Consider the following 22243-nt stretch of genomic DNA (forward strand, 5'->3'; position numbering starts at 1 on the left):
TATATCTCATTATCAGGTGAGCCATAAAGGTAGACGGTAACCACATCCATTAAATGCATGTCAAGCTTTTCATGGACAACAAAACTAATGAGATAACAGAATGTTATAGCATTCATAACGGGTGAATATGTCTCTTCATAATCGACACCAGACCTTTGTGAAAATTCTTGTGCAACAAGGCGTGCCTTAGATCTTTGTACCTCGGTTTTCTCATTTCTCTTGCGTACAAAGACCCATTTATAGCCAAGAGGCTTAACACCATTAGGTGTTTGGATTACAGGCCCAAAAACTTCACGTTTTGCAAGTGAATTCAACTCTGATTGGATTGCTTCTTGCCATTTTGGCCAGTCATATCTTTGTCGACATTCTCCAACAGATTGAGGTTCAAGATCCTCACTTTCTTGCATAATGCTAGATGCAACATTATATGCAAACACATAATCCACCACTATATCCACTCGATTAATATTTGTCTCAATAAAGATTGAATTTATTGATAGTTCCTTATTTTCTTGAGTCTCGGGCTCAGTGGATTACTCATGAATCTCAGAATTTATTAAATCGTGAATTTCTTCATGAGATTCTTTCGTAGTTTCATTTTGATCATTTGTTTTCCTTTTTCTAGGATTTCGATCTTTGGAACCTAATGGTTTGCCACGTTTTAGGCGTGCTTTTGAATCATTAGCTATGACACTAGAAGATTGTCCAATGGGGACATCAATACAAATTGGAACATTCTCTATAGGGATATGTGATTTTGTTATCCTTTTCAAATCCGTAAATGCATCTAACATTTGATTTGTTATTCTCTACAAATGGATAATCTTTTGCACCTCTTTTTCGCAAATAGAGGCACGTGGGTCAAGATGAGATAATGATGGATTTTTTCACAAAATTTTCCGTTTGGTTTCACCAACTTCTCCCCCTAATTTTGGGAAAAGTGTCTCATCGAATCAACAATCTGCAAATCGTGCAGTCCCCGTTAATGTTTCGAAGTAGCGAATAATAGAGGGCGATTCAAACCCAACATATATTCCTAACCTTCTTTGGGGACCTATTTTGGTGCGATATGACGGTGCTACAGGCACATATACTGTGCATCCAAAATATTTTAAACGGGATATATTAGGTTCATGACCCAAAACTAATTGTAACGAGGAATATTTATGACAATTTGTCGGTCCGAGACGAACTAACATTACTTCATGAAAAATGGCGTAACCCCAAACAGAAGTGGGCAACCTCGTTTTCATGAGTAATGGTTTTGCTATCAATTGAAGACGTTTAATTAAAGACTCTGCAAGACCATTTTGAGTGTGAATATGAGCTATAGGATATTCCACTTTTATCCCAATTGATAAGCAATAATCATTAAGTGCTTGGGATGAAAACTCAACAGCATTATCAAGTCTAATAGACTTAATTAGATTATCGGGAAATTGTGCTCGTAATCAAATTATTTGTGCCATTAATTTTGCAAACGCGAGGTTGCGAGATGACAATAGGCACACATGAGACCATCTAGAAGATGCGTCTATTAAGACCATAAAATATCTAAACAACCCACTAGATGCGTGAATAGACCCACAAATGTCCCCTCGTATACGTTCCAAAAACACAGGGGACTTAATTCCAACCTTTGTTGGTGATGGTCTTATAATTAACTTACCTTGAAAACAAGAGGTGCAAGGGAATTCATTATTTAAAAGAATCTTTAAATTCTTTAATGGATGCCCATTTAAGTTTTCTATAATTCGTCTCATCATAATTGATCCAGAGTGTCCCAATCGATCATGCCAAAGTACAAAAGTATTGGAATTAGTAACCTTTTGGTTTATGGTATAATGTGTCTCAATTGACTAATTCTTGTCCAATACAGGCCACAAGATAAAGATGAAAATTTCTCAACAACTCTTTTCTGGCTAGAGACATTTTTTGTAATGATGAGATATTTAAGATTATTCTCATCTATTGTCTCAATATGATATCCATTTCAGCGGATATCTTTAAAACTCAACAAGTTCCTCTTGGACTTGGAGGAGAACATTGCATTCTCTATGATAAGTATTGTTCCCTGAGGCAGAGTTATAGTAGCTCTCCCAGAGCCTTCAATTAATTTACTACTAACAGAAATTGTAGTAACATCTGTCTTACACATACTTAAATGAAAGAAATATTTCTTTTCTTTGAATATTGTATATGTTGTACATAAATCAACTAAACAAATATTTTTAGAATTGAACTTTGATCCAAGTTTATTTTGCGAGATATCCATATTTGCTTCCCGTTGTTTGACATACAAAAGAAATATACGAATTAATATTAGTATTTTTAGAGAAAAAGAGAAAGAAACAAAGTTAAATCAATAACTCAATATTGACTTCTAATGTAATTTTGGGCCAACTATAATTATGATACAAATAATTACGTAGCTAAAAATAATGTAATTATAAGTACACCATGTATATGACTAACACAACGTAAAAGATAACACAATAAATATTATTAGTGTCCAGAAAAAGGAAATAAAGAGGAGACGCTAGTAATGCGCCTGGCTGCCCCTTTTAAAGAGTCAACAACACACTTTGGGCTCTATTTGAATTAATTCATTAGAATCTTGATATACCTATGCATATAAAAATATGCACTTTGCATGAATCAGAGGTATGGCTATTCATTCAAACCTTTTTCTTGTTCCAGCAATTAAAAAGAAAAAGAAAAACAAAAAGCATTCTTATTAAATAATTCAAATATAAATGGATACTGCTACGTTCTAGTAGCAAAATCGTTTCTTTTGCCAAATTGTATCTCTAAATTTATAATAAATATTTTGCTAGTCAACAGAAAAGTTAAGTGAACCACATCAATAACAAACAACGATTAATCACAATAAAATCAGACAGAACGAAAACTTTATTAAATAAACAACTATAGCAAAACTAATTAATACTAATTGAGAAACTAGTACTCAGGTAAACACTACGGTTACATGATCTTTATTCACTAACTAATACGAATCGGCAAAAAAAAAATTAAAATACTCAATCATCTTTAACTACGGATCCATCACAGATCAAGTGATCTATTTTTCCATCAGGAATGCTCAAAGAAGTATACCACATCCAAGTGGGTGATGTCAAAAACATTGTCAGAGACAAAATTGGCTCTAGGACCTTTATTCTTTAGAGATGTTTGATAAAGCTCAACCAAATGTCTTGGTACACGACAAAAATATTTGCCCAATGCCCTTTTCCACCGCAAAGATAACATTCAGTTTCTGAACCATTTGCCTTTGGCTTCTCATCTTTCCATTTCCACTTTTTGTGGTTATTTTTCTTTGGGGGGTGATTAACACCAGGAAAATTTCTTCCTTGTCTACGGCCACGACCACGAATAGAGTCACGGCCTTTTCCATGCTTAGCATAATGAGAATACACCTCATCCGCTCCAGGCAATGGTGTAGACCCATTGGGTCGATTTTCATGATTTCTCATAAGCAAATCGTTGTTTCGTTCAGCCACAAGGAGAAGAGAAACCTTTCTCTCTGTACTGCTGTTGCAGGACCATATTGGAGGCATGAAACGTTGTAAACGTTTTTTCAAGCATATCATAGTCAGTGATAGTATCTCCACAGAGTTTTAATTTAGAAGTAATTATGAACATCGCAGAATTATATTCAGACACAGACTTAAAGTCTTGGAGCCTCAGATGGAGCCCAATCATATCGTGCTTGTGGAAGAGTGACCAACTTTAAGTTGTCATATCTTTCCTTTAAGCTATTCCACAAAACAAGTGGGTCTTTGACTGTGAGATATTCTATTTTCAACCCTTCATCAAGGTGATAACACAAGAAAATCAAGGCCTTAGCACAGTCTTGGGTGGATGCTTTAGTTTTGTCTTTAATGGCATCTCTAAGACCCATTGCATCTACATGGATTTTAGCATCCAACACCCATGTTATATAGTTCTTGCCCGAAATTTCAAGGGCAACGAACTTTCTTTTCATAATGTCAGTCATAATTGAAAAAAGGAGAAAAGTTATACTTTAATCTTCCCAAAAGCTTCTTGAGACGGTAGAGTCTTGTGCTGATAACGTTTAATGAAACAATAAAAGAAGAAGAACAATATTGCAGAGAAAGAGAGAGGGAAATTCTTATTGAATTTTGGGATGATTTACAATGGGATAAAACCCCTCTATTTATAGGAAAAAAATAACTTAGTCACAAAGTAAAACTCTTTACAAAATAGGCATTCACTCTAATTACAATTCTATTCATAACAATCTTAGAATTGTATCCAATTTTTTGTTCTCTTAAATATCCTAACAATATATTGCCAACAGTTTATATAAACATGAATTAAGACGGAGGAAGTAGCAAAGCTAACAGGATAAAATTAGATAAGAGAGGGTTGTTCCGGTGATCATCACCTAAAGTTATGAGTTTGAGTCACCAAATGAGCAATAGTTCCAATAAAAGGGATCAAAGAAGAATTAAATGGAGGGGAATTTAAAAAAAAAGAGGATAAAATAAAATAAAATAAAAAACTAAAAAACTGAGTGGACCGAAATAACATAGTACCGTACTCTCTGGAAATGGGAACTAAAGTCTTGTGCAATCAGCAACGTACAGGCTACAGCTTTGCTTTTGAACGTTAATTCTTTCACCAACCAGGGCAAAATATATCACCATCCAACGCATTGATAAAGTTTTCCATGATTGAGGTATTATGTACTATGATTAAGTGATTAACCTAGCAACAGATCACTTAATTATATATATATATAATTATAATTGTAGGCGTAGGCGTTTGAACAATATTTAGATCATGAAATTATAATTGTTGTTTTTTCAACATTTTGATTTTCTTTAATCAATATTTAAGATTTACATAAGTGTTTACCGTGATAATGGTAATAACAATTAAATTTATTGATGGGACTCTAAAAATACGTGATCTATTTTTATGCTAGTTGTTTAAGCAGTTGATGCTAGATATGTGAAGATAAAAGAGGAAATGCGAGCTAAAACGGAGTTATAATCAAACCGGGGGTTTAGCTATTCGGGCCTCGGACCAACCAATGAAAGGCCTCGAGGTCAATGCTTAGGCTCGGGCTCGAGCTATCGGGTATAACCGGGAAGGGGCTAATAGTTAGGATATAATTAAAGGAGGCTCTTCATGGCTAATGAGAAGCAATAAATGAAGCACAAGTATGCAGGCAATAAATATGAGCAATAATACCGAGAGAATATGTTAGAGAGAGAAGAAAGAGTTCTTGTATATTTCGTGTAGAATAGTTGGAGCAACAACAACCCTTTACAAAATGGTAAGGATCCCCTTTATATAGCAGGTGAATCCCGTCATAGTACAAAATACATTAATTGTAAAGGTATGGAGATGGGATGGCTAGACGTGACACTTTGATACAAGTTCCGGGCATGACGACTTTGTCAGACTTAGCCGCGTGCCTTGGGAATTCCCAATTTTTACTCTAACCTCGATCGACATTCACTTTAGGTCGGGCCTCGACGAGCTTCGAGGGAGGGAACTCGGTCCCAGCTTCGCGTCCTCGAGGCCTCGAGGTATTCTTTTGAAATGAACTAATAGCAAGAAATTGGGCCCCCTGATTTTGCCGCATACAGATAGTCTCCGCGTTTCCTAGAACGAAGTGATGGGAAATGATTCTGATGTCCGACTCCTCGGGCTTCCCATGACGATGTCATGCCGATGACGCAACCTATGGCGTGTGTTTTCACGATAACCAGGACATTTCATGGACTTGTCTTTTCGACGCCATTCAATACGCTGTCGATTCCCGTTCTTCAAAGTGACATTACCGACGTCGATTCAGTTCTTCAAGAACGCGGTAATTGTACCTGCCGATCAGTCTTCTTAAGGCATTGATGGTCATGTCATTATCTCCTATAAATGGAGGTATTCTGGCGTTATTCCTCTATCCAAGTGCCTTCCTCCATTCATTCATCCCTTTCTTCTCACCATCTTCCTCCATTGTTAATCACCATGTTTGGAGTTCACGGCCTTATGGTTGTTTGGTTGTTTGGCAGCATTCTCATCGGCCGTGTGGTGGCCTTTTGCCTGAGCATCCCTTTGTCGATCTAGATCATACCATCTTGTTGTTGCTGTTGTTGTTGTTATGCCTGTTATTGTTGTCCTTATTGGCTCGAGATGATGATACACGGGGGATCGATTTTCCCCATTTTAGAAATTTATTCGGACTATATACCGTTGCTCGCTCTCCTACCCTGGACTGGTGTGGCACTTCACCCCTTGGGTTTCTTCCCAAAGGGTAAAGTGGCACAACCGGCCGTTGAGGCTGGGGCCCGCCGAATCTTCAACCTTTGGCTTCAACGGGTTATGTCTCTTTTTTCTGCCTCTTCTGCATCCTCCCCCTTTCCTCTTCTTCATCTTCTCCCTCGACGGAGTTATTCCATGGGATTGAGATGGGAACCTAGAGGAGGCGGCGATCGAAGGAATTGCCTTCGAGGATGCGAGCTCGAGGAGGTGGCGCTCGGAGATGATGCTACGGGAGATAAACCTTCGAGGGTAGACTAGGCCCTTAGGCTTCCTGGGTGTGCACCCCTTCGCTTCTTTGTTTCTGTATAAGGACCCTTTGCGGCTTTTGTAATCATATGTAAGGACCCCTCGAGGGCCGTTGTAAGCAAATGTTTATGAATATAAAGATATTTTCTTGACTTCTGCCTTTGATACTTGCCATATTCTTTTGCATTTGCAAGGATTCTGAATGTATGCCTCTGTTGACGATCGCCAATATCTAACTCGGATGTGAGTATTCCTTCCGATCTTTGGTTGATAGAAATGGCTCCTTTCCGAGCCCACCGTTGTTCCTCAGACCAAGCCTGAAATGGTTCATTTGACTTGGGTCATCAGGACCCTTGAGTCACGTGAAGATAGCGCATCGAACCTTGAATTTTTTGATCGTGGTCTCTGAGTGAAGGTCAGCTTCAGGTACCTAGAGGTTTACATTGAACTTGATGTAGATAACCTTTTAAAGCATTGTAGATAGGTCCCTGAGGAGGGGACCCATATTTAGGCGATGTCCTGAGGTTGAGCCCTCATGGACGGAGCTCTAAGTGCTTACTTTCTTCTTGAGAGGAACCCTCAGGGTCGGATACCACCTCGGAACTGGAGATGATGTTGTTGGCCTTTTGAAGCCTAAATTCTCTTTGATGGAGGTCCTCAAGGTCGGGTACCACCTCAGGACTGGAGATGATGTGGCTAGCTTTTTGAAGCCTAACTCCTCTTTGATGGAGGTCCTCGAGGTCGGGTACCACCTCAGAACTCGTATTGAAGTCATTGGCCTCCCGGGGCCTAACTTGGGTAGGTGGGCTGTTGTTGTTTTTCCCTATATATATATATGGGGTTGCTCCCGCTTCATGGGAGATCCCACTATTTTAGATAGCTATCCTTCCGTTTCGGCGTCGCGTCCTTCGTTACCTTAGCACCAAAGTGTTTGTGTAGGTTCCCGGTTTACTTTGCTAGTCTTGCCATAGCCATGGATGTTACTTCAGGGTCTGCCCGACAGGGAGGGGAGAGTTCCACTCCCAGTGCTCAGGATCCATGGGAGTTTACCTTGAAGACTATGTCTTCGATAAGAGGGGAGCACCTTGAGTTGGTGAGGAGAGACTGCGGATTGGGCGAGGGGGTAGCGTTACAGGCGCTTCCCCCGGATGAGGGTATTACGGACCTTGCCGATGGATTCCTGAACGTGTACTTGTACCCTTTTGCACTGGGCCCCCTTGATAGGGTCATGCTCAAAGTATCGGGTTACTTTGGCGTAGATACATCCGTCGTTCTAACAAATAGTGCTGATGATGAGGTTCTTTGTGGAGAAGGCAGGGCTTGAATTCACGTTTAGTCATTTTTTCAGGTTGTACCGACCCTTTCATCATCGAGGCCTGCTAACCTTGTGGTGTTGTTTGTCTATGCCCTTTGTTGTTGATGATGGGGAAGATGGAGATCGAGAGTGGATTAGTCGATTCGTCCGGGTCCGGACGGTTGACGTTATTCCCGTGGAACTTATGCCATTCTCCAAGGAATGGAATTATACGAGTAAGTGGAGCATCTCGTGCTTTCTCAGAATTGCTCATGGTGGAAGCTAGTTTAGTAATCATGTTTCCTCCTTTTCTGCAGCAATTTCATAGGCGCCAGGCGAAGTTCCTGATCTGCCTAGCTGGGTCCAGAAGCTGGAGACCCATTCGACTTGTGACGAGCGTAGGTGGCTAGCTGTCTCCCGGGGTAGATGGGAAGCAAAATATCATGGTATGTGTGTATGTTTCCTTTTCCTCATCCCTCTTACATTTGGGAACACATTTTCCCCTTTTCATGTATTAATTTTGGCGTCATAGGTATGGGAGGGTCTCCGAGGGCGAGGTTGTGCTCCTCCGGAGAGGGGGAGATGTTGCCAGCTTCCGAGCCTAAAGACGACAATAATAAACGGGATATCCATTTGCAGTGCGATGGCACTCACAACAAGGCGAAATGGGGCCGAGTCCTTGAGGAGAAAACATCATCCGAGCCTACTGCACCCAAAGTTTCCATTTCTGGAGAGGCGGTTCCTCTGAGCGATCGTGCTTCGACCGTGGCTGATTCTTCTAGGGCCGAAGGGAATAGATCAACAGGGGTGTGCTCGGCCTTCGAGGAAGTCCGCCAACTCCACTTTGCGGTGAGCTTTGTCACAGTCTTTCCGAATTTCGCGTCTTCCTTCCTTATCGAGCTTTTCTTTTGCAGGCCTTTGGTAGGCTTAGGTCTGAGCTGCTCCATCATGGGGATAGGCTCTAGAAAGCTCTGGATGGGGGTAGGTCCCTTGGGCTCCTTTGCGAGGAGAAGGAAGTTGAGCTGGCACACTAGCGATATGAGGCATACCGGAGCTCGAATTATGAGGGCTATTTGATGGAGCAGGTAACTTCCCGTCCTGGGCAGGTATGTGTTTCACCTTTTAACTTCTCATGTTAACTCTTTGCCTATCCCAGCTGCAGAAAAAGTTAGAGGCCCTGGAACGCCTTAGGGGTAAAGCCGACCGAATCAGGAATGACTACGGCAAGCTAAGAGCTCAGGCTCAGGCTCAAGCTTCAGAGGAGAAAGGTGCCTTGGCTAAAGTTCCTTCCTTCGAGGTCCAACTCCGCTTAGCTCGTGATAAAGCTTTAGTTCAAGCGGATATGATTACGAAGCTTGAATCCGAACTTTCGAAAGTCATGGCTGAGATTGTTGATGCTCGGACCAAAGCAGCACTGAGCTGGATTAAGGCCGATCGGGAGATGGCGATTTATTTGAAGGATGCTACCGATGACCAAGACGAGTTGAAGAGGGTCATCGATCGTGAAGAGTGTATCAAAGAATATGCTTGTTGCAGATCTCGAAGAAGAGTTCTCGAGGAGATCGGTGCCAGAGGTTTTGTTCTCCTAGAAGAGTTGGCACGAGTGAGGGCAGACAAGCGTGGTGCTCGGTTATTCCTGTCCGACGCTGAAGAGAGTGAAGATAAAGCTGATAGGTCGTAGCCCTAGCCATTTTGTATGCAATACCTTCAGAGCGTGTTTGTAGATGGAGAATGCATTTTTTCTCATATGTAAATAAAAGAAACTTGAGGCTTTATTTCTTCTGTACCCCTTTTTGCTTCGCTTCTGACTAGGTGGACTAGTTTCAGAGTTGGTGAGAATCCTTAGATTCGTGACATGGCTCTGGGGCTCATTAGGAAGGCCCGGGGGCTCTTATGCGTTCGGTCGATGCGACCTTTAGTGTAAGCTGGTATTAGAGCTCTTATGCTTTTGCTCAACTATTTTGGGTTTAGTCTCTTATTCGGGCTTCGACTTGAGCTCATTCGACCCTCAAGCTTTTCTGTTTGCATGAGCGGGCGAAAATGGCTCTTAAGCCTTGCCCTTGGAAATTTGTATTTTAACTATTTTAGGTTCAGTCTCCGAGTCAGGTTTTGACTCGAGCACAATTGACCCTCATGTTCTGTATTTGCGTGGGCTGGCGACAATGGCTCTTATGCCTTGGGTCGAAGCGACCTTTTATATGCACGGCCCTGAGGCTCATTAAGCTGGTCATAATGGCTCTTACGTTTTGCCCTTAAGTATATATAGTTAACTATTTTGGGTCCGGTATCTGAATCGGGTTACGACTCGAGCTCATTTTGACCCTCAAGCTTTCAAATTTGAAGCTGGAGACAGTGGCTCTTATGTTTTTGGTCGTTGCGACCTTTTAGTGCCTGTGGCCCTGAGGCTCATTATGCTGGCGATAATGGCTCTTACACTTTGCCCTTGGGAATATGTAGGCTTTGTTTTCCTCTCGTTAAGGAATTTTGAAATGATTTTGCCTGACCCGTCGTTAGTTCGGGAAGAACCTTGATTTCAAGTCGTTTGTGGCGATGTTCGAGCGCCTCAGAAGGTTTGGCTCGTAGGCTGAGTAGCTCGAAGTCTTGTGATTTGGAGCTGACATTGTCAAAGCTCTTTTGCCTGTCGAGGGTAGCTTGTTTAACCGGTTCTTTTTGAAGTAGATTTGAAGTAATGGCCTTATAATTTTGTAGCAACGGTCGGGCGTCCCCGAGTCGCGTTAATTTGACTGATACAGCCGTATGACCGTAGTCATTGGTGTTTGGCCGGAGCTATTTTTGGTCCCGAGTGTAGTAGTTTAGGCGTCTATATCGAGGGTATGCCCTTTCGAGAGTCTTACAAATGCGATATATAGCCTAAACTTCGGAATTGAGTTTATGCTTGTAGTAAGGTCTTACAAAATTTTCATGCCTTTTGAGGTCTTACAGTTTTGTTGATACTTGGTACAAGTATGATTCATGCCTTGTTTGAGGTCTTACTGTTTTCGTTGAACTTAGTACAAGTATGATTCATGCCTGGCTTGAGGTCTTACAGTTTTTACATGGCGTTGAGGTCTTACAGTTTTTTCATGCCTTTTGAGGTCTTACAGTTTTGTTGATACTTGGTACAACTATGATTCATGCCTTGCTTAAGGTCTTACAGTTTTCGTTGATACTTGGTACAAGTATGATTCATGTCTAGCTTGAGGTCTTACAGTTATTTCATGACGTTGAGGTCTTACAGTTATTTCATGCCGTTGAGGTCTTATAGGACCGAGTCTGCCAGCTCGGGGTCTTATGGCCTCGAGTTTTTAAATGAATGGCGATTGGACACAGTCTCTGAGTCGTCGAGTTTTCTTTGGCTCGGGAGCCATTACTCATGGGCTTGGAATTGGCTCATTGAGGGCTTATGATTTTGGAGATTCCAAACCTATGATGCCAGTCTCCAAGTGTTCGGGACGTTTTTCTTTTCTGGGGATGTTTCGTAGTTTTTGTGCTACCTCCTTGAAGGCTTATGAGTTTGGAGTTCCGACCCTGGGTTATGTAGGTGTCGAGTTGTTGACGCCAGTCTTCGAGTATTTTGGGGCGTTCTCGGTGGAGGGATCTTTTCTGTGAAAATGCTAAGTTTCCTTTGGAGTACGATATGCTTTGGCGAAAGATATTCCTTGATTGCTTGGCATAATTACATGTTGTTTTGTTGCCGGGGGTCCGGCTTACGCGGACACAGTTCATTTGATCATTTGGCCCGATACATCATTTCCTATTGGAAACTTATTCTTCTTTCCTTGGTTTTTCCAAGTGGATGACCTCTTGAGGGGGTTCCTCCAGTGTTCAGGGTTGATTGAAAAAGAAGCCTTGTATGCTTGTTGGATCCTCCTTAGGTAGCCTGTAGACGTTGCATCATTAAAAGCCTTGCCGGTGAAACCCTCTTCGGGACAAAAAGCTTGGCCGAAGTAAAAGAGTGCAATGAATGCCTTTAAGGCCTTGAGATCTTCGGGTTGGGTTAGCACTTTCGACTACCCTGATCGGGCGCCTGCACATGGGTTAGTGTAAGATAATGAAAAAGGTAGGTGGTCTTACCTTATCGTGGGATGCGTCAGCGATGTTCCAAGGTCTGATGTGTCCCTATTATTTGGAGCGAGGACTCGGTACTGTCCTCCGCTGTGTTTGATCGGTCTTAACTGAAGACGTAGTTTGATTATCCTTTGGCTCTTTCGAGAGTGGAGATTTTGGTACCGGCGCTACGTTAGGTACCGCGAACACTTTCCTTGTCGCGTGCTGTTCCTCGTAGATGGTTTTAACCCCATTCTCTATCGTAAATTTCATCATTTAGTGGAGGGTGGATGGTACCGCTTTCATGCAGCGTATCCTTGGTCGCCCGAATAATGTGTTGTATTTCATGTCTCCTACAATGATATGGAAATTGACATTTTAGGTCGTGCCGGCCACGCTAACTGGGAGAGTGATTTCTCCGTTCGTTGTTTCAATTGTCGTGTTGAATCCATTAAGGGCTTGAGTGGCGGGAACGATTTGGTCTAGCGGTCCGAACTGCACTATTACCCTTGACCTGATAATGTTGGCCGAACTACCTGGATCTACGAGCAAATGTTTTATTTGAAATGAATTAACGAGGAAAGAGGTTACTAGGGCGCCGTTATGAGGTTGGGACGAGGTTTCAGAGTCCTCCTCATTGAATGCGAGGGTATTTTCGGGTACGTATCCCCGAGTTCGCTTTTCTCTGATGATGGATATTTTTGTCTTTTTCATCACTGGTTCCTGGGGAGTGTCGACCCCCCCCAATATCATGTGGATAACATGTTGTGGCTCATTTGCTTCGTTTTTCTTGGTCGTGCGTATTATGAAGTTCACGTACTAAGTCGTGATTCCTTCGGGGAAGGATCCGACTGAATAGGCCTGGTCCATTATGCGTCCCTAATTTTGCTGATGGCGAACACGATATCCGACACATCAACACAGAAGTCATATTCTAATAGGAGAGGTTCCCCCGTTGGTCCCGTATCCCCGTCGAATCCGCCTCTATTGGTGAGTCCCCGAGGGTTCTGTTCACCAATCGATCGTTGCGAGATGGATTGCATCTCGGGGCATTACTCATATCTTCGGGTGTACAGTTGGTACCTCTCTCTATTTGATTTTGACTCCTTCGCTAGGAGTCTGCTCGGATATACTGAGCCCGAGGGGGCTCTCATCTGGTCATCTTCGACCCTGATCTTTGACTGATACCGGTTGTGACGTCCGACCAGGTTATGGCAGGATACTCTATCAGATTCTTTTTCCCCTGCCTTGAGGCCACTGAGCTTCGTTCATTCGAGCCTTCAGTGAAGGCCTGCACCGTCCAATCGTCGGAGACCGGGGGTAGTTCCATTCGTTCCGTTTGGAAGCAAGATACGAATTCTCGCAACATTTCATTCTCCCTTTGCTTAATCTTGAATACGTCGGACTTCCTTGTTGCTACTTTAATGGCACCGGCGTGTGCCTTTATGAAGGAGTCTACCAGCATGGCAAATGAGTGTATGGAGTTGGGAGCTAGGTTGTGGTACCACATCATGGCCCCCTTCGAGAGCGTTTCTCCGAACTTCTTCAGTAAGACAGACTCGATCTTGTCGTCTTTTATGTCGTTTCCCTTTATTACGCATGTATAGGCAGTGGCATGTTCGTTTGGATCTGAGGTCCCGTTGTATTTTAGGAGTTCTGGCATTCTGAACCTCTTTGGAATGGGTTTCAGAGCCGCTTCCTTTGGGAACGGCCATTGCACAAACTTCTACGAATCTACACCTTTCAGGACCGATGGTGCGCCCGGGATCTGGTCAACCCTGGAGTTATAGGTCTCGACCTTCTTATCATTGATTGCTATCATTTCTCGTCCGATTCGATCCTCTTGGTGAGGTGTTCAAGCATTTTTATGATGGCAGGGTCGGCTATCGATCCGTTATTGCTCGATCTCTTAGGTATCTGTTCGGCTGGGGGAGCTGTCCCCGGTGCTACCGTGCTGGGAGTCATTGGGTGGCTTTGCAGTTGAGCGATAGCCTACTGTTGTGCCTGCAATATTTCAAAAATAACATGTAGGCTAACTTCCTGTTCTTCTCGAGCTGGGGTTTTTTGGGATTCCTATTGGTTATCGTGTTGTATACTCCTGTCGGTGTGTGAGGTTTCGCCGACCTGCTGTGTGTCTTGCAAACTCGCATCCCTTGGAATCGGTCCAGGTGCGTTATCGGGGTTCTGCGGTGGCGCGCCAATAATTAGAACAACCACATTATTTTCTCCGTGGTTTTCAAGTTCGTCATTCTCAGCTCTGTTCACTGAGCTAGGCATTTTGACATGAAATCGAAGATCTTGGACAAGAAAAAGTGTGAACGATAACTTACGTTGTGTAACGAAACCAGCAAGAAAATAATTACTATTATTTTTAGCCTCACAGTGGGCGCCAATCTGTTTACCATGAAAATGGTAATAACAATTAAATTTGTTGATGAGACTCTAAAATACATGATCTATTTTTATGCTAGTTGTTTAAGCAGTTGATGCTAGATATGTGAATATAAACGAGGAAATGCGAGCTAAAACTGAGTTATAATCAAACCGGGGGGTGTAGTTATTCGGGCCTCGGACCGACAATTGAAGGGCCTCGAGGACGATGTCTGGGCTCGGGCTCGAGCTATCGAGGATAATTGGGAAGGGGCTAATAGTTAGGGTATAATTAAAGGAGGCTCTTCATGGCCAATAAGAAGCAATAAATGAAGAACAAGTATGCAGGCAATAAATATGAGCAATAATACAGATAGAATATGTTAGAGAGAGAGGAAAGAATTCTTGTATATTTCGTGTAGAATAGTTGGAGCAACAACAGCCCTTTGCAAAATACTAAGGATCCCCTTTATATAGGAGGGGAATCCCATCATAGTACAAAATACATTAATTGTAAAGGTATGGAAATGGGATAGCTAGACGTGACACCTTAATACAAGTTTTGGGCAGGCCGACTTTGTCAGACTTAGCCGCGTGCCTTGGGAATTAATCATTTTTACTCTAACCTCGATCGACATTCACTTTAGGTTGGGCATCGACGAGCTTCGAGGGAGGGAACTCGGTCATAGCACGCGTCCTCGAGGCCTCAAGGTATTCTTCTGAAATGAACTAATAGCAAGAAATTGGGCCCCCTGATTTTGCCGCATACAATAAGGAAAAATTCAATTTGAGGGGCCATGAATCAAACAATATAACTGAATAACACAGAAGATTAAGAACTTTAATGGTATGCCCTCAAAGAATGAGCGTGAGACCAAATATACCCTCCATATGGGGACATTTAAAATAAGGGCATATTTGAAGTAAATATATGACATCAGGGGCATGTTTATGCCAAAGTATTAACGACGGGCAAATTCGCTCAATTTCACATAGTTTAAGGCCTTATTTGGACCTTTTTCCATTAAAAACTATTTGATGTGTTTGACAGTTTGAACATCATTTTGACTTTGGAAAGAAAGTTTGAAATTTTGTTAGGAAAAACTTTTTTTTGAGCAAACAGGAAATAGATATATTAATAACTAAGGAACATCTAGTACATAGTCAACATAAGATGTATCACGGAGGACGCATTGGTTCCCTAAGCTTGCTAATAGTTGGCAAGCTTCATTACATAGTATTTTTTCATGGGTAGTGGATTCAAGTCTATCACTTTCCACAATTCTATTACATCAAAAGGTGGTCCAACAAAAACTTTTTTACTGGTCTCTTGTGCTTTACTTCCTCCTGCCACTCCAAAACTTGATTGTCCCTATTTAGGATCCCTTTTGCTAGTTGATAGCAATCATATTCCCCTGCCTGAAAGTGTGCTGGAGAGTAACCCTCTGCTGGTGAATTAAGGACTTGCAATCATTAATTATTTTGTTAAATAATTTATTACCAACTTGTATTGCCTGGATTACCTCTGAGCAGTCTGTCTCTATCTCAAGTGGGAAGAGATTCCACTCTTTTTCTGTTCTTAGACCTTCTCGTAGAGCTTTTAATTCTGCTCCTAGTGAGCCATTTGCATGTGTTAGTTTTGCAAAACCAACTACCCAGCTACCTTTTGCATTTCTGAAAATACCACCTAAACCCCAATTTTCATTATAGCTATGAAAACTGGCATCCACATTTAGTTTGAACCAACTCTAGAGGGTTTGAACCAGTTGATTTTTATAAGAGTTTTGGGAGGGTTAATAGAGATTTTTCCTTGAATAATTTAAATTCAATGGCCCTTTGCAAAATTTGATAACCACTGATTTAGCTGGCAGTGTTATTGTGGTTATTATTATTTCTATTAACCCAGATGTTCCAAATGAAGAAGGGAAAGTAGGTGTTCTAGTTTATGAAGTCATTTTTGATAGGAAAGTTGAAGTCCTTTATTTGGAGAAGCCAATGTTTCCCATTTTGGTTAATAAGGTGGTTCCCTTGAAGGCCGGACCAGAGTTTGCTGACAGCTTTGCAGTCGAGGAAGATGTGCTCTATTGATTCTTCATAAGGGCTTTTACAGATTGGACAGTTAGGGTCAATGTTTAGTCCAATCTATGAAAGGTATTTCCTGCAAGGAATTCGATTGTGAAGGCATTGCCATAGGAAAATTTTGATTTTTTTGGGACAGTCCAATTTCCAAATCCATTCAAGTTCTAAGTTAGTGTTATTAGGAGATTCCAACAGTGTATAACAAGATTTAGTAGTAAAGACCCCCTAGTGGTGAGAGACCAAATAGGTAAGTCAATTGAGGGACCCTTTTGACGGATTTTTGTTTTGGTGATATTAGCTATTAAACCCGGAGGGGGAGAGAAGGTTAAACAGTTTAAATTCCAATTGGTACCATCAAAGATATCTCTAATTTTTGCGGAAAAATCTTTTGCTGAAGGAGAGCCTATAACTAGGTCCCTTAGGTTACCAATATTTGGAATCCAATTGGCCTCCAATAGATTAAGATTGGAATGGACGTGTGGGGACCATATGATGCCCTTGGAGAAGATGTCTCACTCTTTGCAAATGTTTTTCCAAAGGAGAGAGGATCTATTTGTATAGGAACTATTGCAATAGTAAGAGATGATAAGCTTTGCCCAAGGAATTAGTGCATTTGTGAGAAGTCTCCAACTTAAACTAGTGAGAGTACAAAGGTTTTTATTAAGAGCATTATGGATACCTAATCCACAATATTTTTTGGGTTGGCATATAGTGGGCTAGTTCACTATGTAAATTTTCCTTTTCTTCATTGTACTACCCCATATGAAGTCCCTTTGGACTTTGTTAATCTCTTTTAGGGTTTTCCTGGGGAGGAGAGTGTATTGCATGTAATGGTTTAGGATCGAATTAAGGCATGATGTCGCAAGAGTTGTTCTTCCTACCAAACTAACGAATTTCATTTTCTAGGATGCAAGTTTGGTTCTCATCTTATCAATGAGGAATTGGTAGTCCCTATGTTTGGGGCTATAGTGAAGGATAGAGAAACCTAGGTATGTGCCAAAACTGTTACTCTTTTTAATACCTAACGAAGTGGTAATGTCATTGTTGATTGAGTGGTTACAATTTAGTAGTGTTGATGCTTTGACCTGATAGAGAGCAAAATTGGTCAAGCCCATTTTTAATAGCTTGACAAGATTTAGTATTAGCTCTATCCATTAGAGTAAGGTCGTCAGCAAATAATAAGCGGGAGATTTTGGACATTTATAACCTAAGGATATGGGGTCCCAATTTTTGATGTCCACTTGATGTTCTATGTATTTAGTGAGCATTTCTAGGCAGAGGATAAAGATATAAGGGGAGATGGGGTCGCCTTGCCTAATACCTCTACTTGGTTGAAAGTAATTTGTAACAAATCCATTGACTAAGATTGCTATTTTATTGGTAGAAATGCAACTTAGCAACAATTTGGAGAATTTGGAGGGACATTAAAGAAATTCAGGGTGTGACGAACAAAAGACCATTCAAGACGATCAAAAGCCTTTTCTAAATCGATTTTAAGAATCATATGGCCCTGCTTGCCTTTCAGTTTATTAAACTTAGAAATCATTTCCTGGATGATGATAGCATTATCAGACGCTCTTCTGTTTTTCATGAAGCTAGCCTGATATGGACTGATCAATTGATCTAGGAACGGTTTAAGATGGTTGGCTAGAATCTTAGTGATTATTTTATAGATAATATTGCATAAGCCAATGGGTCTGAAATTTTTAATGTTGTTTGCATTATGGATTTTGGGAATGAGGCATAGAAATATTTTGTTAATATCCGGAGGGATTTCCTGATTGTTAAAAATATCATGACAAAGATTACTAACAGAATTCCTTATATGGTACAAATATTTTTGGAAAAAGAAGGGGTGTAGACCATCTCGACCAAGAAACTTGAAATGTTTGAACGAGAAAACTACTCTTTTAATCTCATTATCTAGAAGGGGGTTATCCAGATTATCTAGGTTAATCTTATTACATCTGGATTGTGGATTTAGGGGTTAGCCTAGGTAGAGTGAGAATGAGAAGAGGTAAAGTAGCTTTTTAGGAAAAACATTGAATTTCACTTGTAAATATTGTTCATATTAGTTTTTCAACTTCAAACTCTCTATTATGTTGGAAGTGAAATAATAAAATAAATTTTAAAACAAACATTCATTTATACTGCAAGTTGAAATTTAAGTAATAAAATAATTCTAATGACCAAATGGTGTGCTATTATATTACTCCCTCCGTTTCAGTTTATGTGAACCTATTTCTTTTTTGGTCTGTTCCAAAAAGAATGACTCCTTTCTAAATTTGGAAACAATTTAGCTTAAATTTCCAATTCTACCCTTAATGAGAAGCTTTTACAACCACACAAATACTCTGTGCCCCTTTTTGACTTGTTTAGGACCACATATTCTAAAAGACAGTCAAACAGGTTCACATAAATTGAAATGGAGGGAGTAATTTTTTTTAAAAGAGCTCAAAAATATTCCTATCGCATGCAATTTTTTAAAATGAAACGTGTGATATTCCAAATCCAATATCAACCACAGATGCAATGGCGTGTAGTCGATGAACAAGTCAGAGTCACGAACCCAACGTTTTACTCTCACTTTATGTGTGAAGTAACTTCTTGAAATCTATATGTTGAAAAGCCAATTACCATTGTGTATTCGTAACCAAAAACGTTACAATAATGGCGTCTGTGATTGAGCAATGTCAAGTTGCGCCATCTCCCGGCAGGGCAACTAAATTGACACTCCCTCTTCCACATTTTGACCATGTTTGGTTAGCTTTACACCGCATGCGGTGGATTTTATTCTACAAGCTTCCTATTCCCAAACCCGATTTCGTCCAAACTATTATTCCTAGTCTTAAAGATTCACTCTCCCTCATTCTCAAACATTATTTACCCCTAGCGGGCAATGTTGCTTGTCCACAAGATGGAAGTGGTTATCTTGAGTTGCGTTATGTAGCAGGAGATTCTGTATCTGTTATTTTTTCTAAGAGTACTGATATGAATTTCTATTATCTCGTTGGTAACCATCCTCATAATGCTAAGGATTTTTATCACTTTATTCCTCAGTTAGCGGAACCTAAGGATGCACCTGGGGTCAAATGAGCCCCGATGTTAGCCATTCAAGTGGCACTGTTTTCGAATCATGGCATATCCATTGGTTTCACTAACCATCATGTTGCTGGTGATGGAGCTACCATAGTACGTAAAGTTTGTAAGGGCATGGGCTTTGCTTAATAAACTCGGTGGAGACGAACAATTCTTAGCTAATGAGTTTATTACATTTTATGATCGGTCCGTAATCAAAGACCCTAATGGAATAGGGATGTCTATATGGGCTGAAATGAAGAAATATAATCACATGATGAAGATGTCTGACATTGTGACTCCTCTTGATAAGGTTCGAGGTATATTTATTATAACATAGGATGACATCAAGAAGCTCAAGAATTTAATATTGTCAAGACGAGCTAACCTAACTCATGTAACATCTTTCACTGTAACATGTGCTTATGTATGCTTGCTTAATAAAATCAGAGGCCCGCAATAGGGGAAGAGATAGACGAGAATGGAGTGGAATTCTTCGGATGTCTAGCAGATTGCAGAGCACAGTTCAATCCACCACTTCCTCCATCTTATTTCGAGAATGCCCTAGTCGGATACGTTGCAAGAACAAGACATGTTGACTTAGAAGGAAAAGAAGGTTTTACAATTGCTGTGAAAGTAATAGGAGAAGCTATTCAGAAAAGGATGAAGGACGAGGAATGGATCTTGAGTGGTAGTTGATTAGAAGAATATGACAAAGTAGATGGGAACGGAATAGTTTCAGTTACTGGATCACCAAAGTTTGACTTATATGCTGCTGATTTTGGTTGGGGAAGACCAGAAAAGTTAAGAGTTCATTTCTATTGACAGCGGTGATAGCATATCCATGTCCCTTAGTAAGTCCAAAGACACAGATGGATATTTAGAGATTTGTTTGTCTTTGACCAAAACTCGAATGAATGCTTTTGCTTCTATGTTCACCCACAGGCTTAGCTTTCTGTAGCAGGCTGGTATGAGTTTGTATTGATTGAACTCAAAATACAATTACAGTGAAGAATCTAAGAACTGGACTAGGAAAATACACTAAAAATGGCAATCTATATATCTATATAAAAGAGGGGCATTAAAATCTGACGTGGCACCTCTCATCATTCAGAATACATATCTTCTTTTTTTGCTCAGTTTTTTGGGTTTTTACCCTATTTTCCTATTTATTTGCTATACTAAAAACCAAAAGCCACATATTAACTTCTATTAATTACGCCTGTCTCTTTATAAAAAAAAATTCCGTTCTTTTTTGGCGACTTACCCTTCTCAAAACGTTTTCCGTATATTTTCTCCAACGTTTCATTGAAAAGGCACCGCACCTGTTGAAGAAACCAAAAAATTACGTTTCATTGCCGCTGCAACTTTGAGTTTAGGGTTTTGATGGGTTGGTAGGGTAGTCACTTTGCTGCTAAAGTTTCTATATCTTTAGCGTATAACATATTTATGTATATCTTCTTATGCATTTTTATTTTACTATTTGATGTTTTACTTTTTGCTCCTTATTCTTCTTCTTTTTTTAAATAGCTGAATTAATTGGGTCATAAAAAGAGTTGGATTAGCATTAGTTCAATTACTCTAACTAATTTTTTGGTTAGCTTTTTATGATGTTAATTTTTCATATGTGTTTTGTTGCGTTTTTAGTATTTTCTGTTAAAAATGGATTTGAGAATTGAGATTATGAATGATTTTAAAAGTTATGATGCAAATAAGACAGATTGTTGGGTCTGTAGCCCGTTTTCTTCATCCTTGATGCTTCTAATCTGTCAACAAATATATTCGCAGAGGCACCATTGCAAAGAGCAAACTCAATAGCAAATCAAGTACTTACATTATAAAAAGGTTAGAAGTGTTTACGATCACTTCAACTTTTCGTACTATTTTTAGTTCGTCTATGTTCTTACTTCTTTTTATCTTGATTCTTGATATTGTTTGCTTATTTGAATTAGCAGGATTTTTATTTTTGAAGGTCCCAAGAAACGTATCTATCTTTTATTTCTTCTCAACTTTTACTTTTTCCTAATTTTCCCATTTATTTTTGTAAGCATCTTAATTATAAACCATCATTCCTCTTGATGAAAAGTTGGCCCCGTTTTATTTCTTCCTCTTTAAAAATTAATTCCTCGATGGTTGTTTCTCCTCTGTGTTCCATTGTTCATCTCTCTACATTTGTTTGAGAATCCACAAATATTATAGGTACTCTTTCGATCTTCTCTTTTTGGAAGTCAAGGTACGCCTTTTTTTTCTTTTCGTGTTTAGTTGCCTTCAATATACTTCGCCTATTTTATTTCCACACGACTTTGAAATATTAATCATTACGAATATGCAATCAGTCCGTTTGTCATTTCAATTCATAGTTGAAGATAAAGGCATTATTCGCTTAGCCAAGTAACGAACAACAGCATCATCAACTTAAAGAATATAATGGTATTGGACTACTACGATACTGCAAATTGCTCTCATAAACAGAGAATATGAATCTATGCAAATATTTAACTTTTTTGCTTCTTCCTTATTTTTTTCATTTATTGAAAGTTTATGAACCTTATAGTATTCCTCCATGTTTACTTAGTTTGTAAGTTTATGAACCTTATGGTATTCCTCCATGTTTCGTATAAAAATTCATATTTTTGCTTCATTAGGACCTTTACCCAAGGTTATTCCTTTCATCGCATATTTGGAGAAGTAATATCATTTGTTCAATAATAAGTTACTGTTTTCTAATTATCACAATGGTTATTTGGATACAGGAGGTGCCGCAGAATTCCTTACAATCCTAAAATTTTGGATGTTCCATATATGAATTGTACA

General features: G+C 40.0%; 1 pseudogene; it reads left to right on the top strand.

The window, feature by feature from the left end:
- The first annotated feature begins 19021 nt into the window (after window positions 1–19021).
- On the top strand, window positions 19022–20390 carry LOC142179092 (phenolic glucoside malonyltransferase 1-like; annotated as a pseudogene).
- Window positions 20391–22243: the final 1853 nt, after the last annotated feature.

The sequence above is a fragment of the Nicotiana tabacum genome, unplaced genomic scaffold (assembly GCF_000715075.1).
Source record: "Nicotiana tabacum cultivar K326 unplaced genomic scaffold, ASM71507v2 Un00339, whole genome shotgun sequence".
Lineage (NCBI taxonomy): Eukaryota > Viridiplantae > Streptophyta > Magnoliopsida > Solanales > Solanaceae > Nicotiana > Nicotiana tabacum.